Source organism: Mus caroli, chromosome 7, assembly GCF_900094665.2.
Source record: "Mus caroli chromosome 7, CAROLI_EIJ_v1.1, whole genome shotgun sequence".
NCBI lineage: Eukaryota > Metazoa > Chordata > Mammalia > Rodentia > Muridae > Mus > Mus caroli.
Window position 1 is genome coordinate 15,712,641 of NC_034576.1, and position 2,119 is coordinate 15,714,759.

Here is a 2,119-nt window from a genome sequence, read left to right on the forward strand (position 1 = left end):
CTCCTCTATCTCTTTACAGAGCCTGTAAACTACAGCCCCCCCCCTCAAGTTACAGACACCACAGTCCATGAACAAGGCTCTGTGACCCTGATGTGAATGTCATTTGACACTGGAATCTCCATGCAATGTATCAGCAATAACTACGGTCTGGTTATCAATGAAAGGATGACAGTGCCTCACACAAAACAAACAAAACCAAAAACAGGCTCAGTGTGGTAGTTTAAATAAAATGGCCCCCACTGGTCTACAGGAAGTAGCTCTATTAGGGAGTGTAGCCTTGTTGGAGCATTGGAGTAGGTGTGGTCTTTTTTTTTTTTTTTAACTTTATCTGCATTTATTTTATGCTGAATTTATCCCTGTGCCATGAGTTTTTGTTTCTTCAGTTTCTTCTGGGATATCTTTTTCTTCTGTGCAAACTCCTCTTCCGGCTTTGGAACGGTCTGTTCCTTCTCAGTGAGGATCATCTCAATGTGGCAGAGGGAGCTCATGTGTGGGTTAATCCGGCCATGAGCTCTGTAGGTTCGTCAGTGCATCTTAGGTGCCTTGTTCACCTGAATGTGTTCAATGACTAGAGAATCCACATCTAAACCCTTAAGTTCAGCATTTTTCTGCATTTTTAAGCATGTGCAGCAAAAATTCAGCACTCTTTTATGGCCACTGTCCCTGTATCCAACCCCACTGTTTGGCCTGGGTGCATCTACCAACTCCACCATTATACCGCCAGAATGGCACACATTGCTTCTTTAAAGTGGCATCCTTCAGATACTTGGTGGCTTTGTGGATATGCAAACCCTTGATGGCCTGGGCAGTTTCCCACGTGTTCTTAGAGTGAACTCGAAGGTTTGAACCTCTTGGTTTGCATGATTTTGTGGGGTTTTCTGGGTCAAGAGAGTAGGGAACCATCTTTACAGGTCACCTGTGGCCGTTTACAAAGTGGGTGTGGTCTTGTTGGAGGAAGTGACACAATCATTCTTCGGATCAAGATGTAGAAAACTCTCAGCTCCTCCTCCAGCACTATGTCTGTCTTCATGCCGCCGTGACGACAATGGACTGAATCTTTGAGCCTGTAAGCCAGTACCAACTAAATGTTTTCCTTTATAAGAGTTGCCTTGGTCATGGTATCTGTTCACAGCAATAGAACCCTAAGGCTCCAGTATAGACAGTACCATGGGGGAGAATCAGTGAGAGGTCCCCATCACTTTAGTTCCAAAAAGAGTCTCCTAGTCCTCCTACCTGTGATTAGTAAGCCACCCCCCTCCACAGTGTGTGTGTGTGTGTGTGTGTGTGTGTGTGTGTGAGAGAGAGAGAGAGAGAGAGAGAGAGTTGTATGCAAAGTGGAGAAAAATTACTGTGAGAAAATGAACAACTAAAACACAAAGCCACACAGCCAGTTGTCATAAATGCCTGTTAACCCAGCAGAAAACCTGAAGCAAGAAAAAGCTGAGGACAGGACAAGCCAGGTTGCACAGTGACACTCTGTCTTAAAAGAACAAAACAAGGAGCCAGGAGTGGTGGTGCACACCTTTAGTCCAAGCACTTGGGAGGCAGAGGCAGATGGGTCTCTGTGAATTTGGGACTAGCCTGGTCCAGAGAGTTCCAGGACAGCTAGGGCTCTTACACAAAGAAATACTGTCTCAAAACAAAACAACACTACACAACACAACACAACACAAAAAGCATACCTGTAGTTCTTCCACCCACATGGTGGTTCACCACAGCTCTTAACTTCAGTTCCTGGGGGTCCAGCGCCCTCTTTTGGCCTCTTCTGGAGCTAGACACACACAGTAAAATACAGGCTAGCAGAACATGCAAACACATTAACTAAAAGTAATAAATAAAATAAAATAATCTTTTTTAAAAGGTCATCAATATAGTAAACAGAATTTTGACGTAGTTAAGAGCACATAGGACCTGAATCAAACATATTGAACTCTCAGAATTCATGAGAACTGATTTCTGAGACCCTCAACTTTCTGTATTCTCTGATAGCCAGTTTTAAAAGGTATTGTGAGCTGGGCATGGTGGTGCACACCTTTCTCCCCTGCACTTGGGTACAGAGGCATATGGATCTCTGAGAATCCCAGGTCAGTCAGGGCTACAGATTGAGACTCTACTTAAA

General features: G+C 44.3%; 1 pseudogene; it reads right to left on the reverse strand.

Moving 5' to 3' along the window:
• Positions 1-334: 334 nt before the first annotated feature.
• On the reverse strand, positions 335-903 carry LOC110299410 (annotated as a pseudogene).
• Positions 904-2,119: the final 1,216 nt, after the last annotated feature.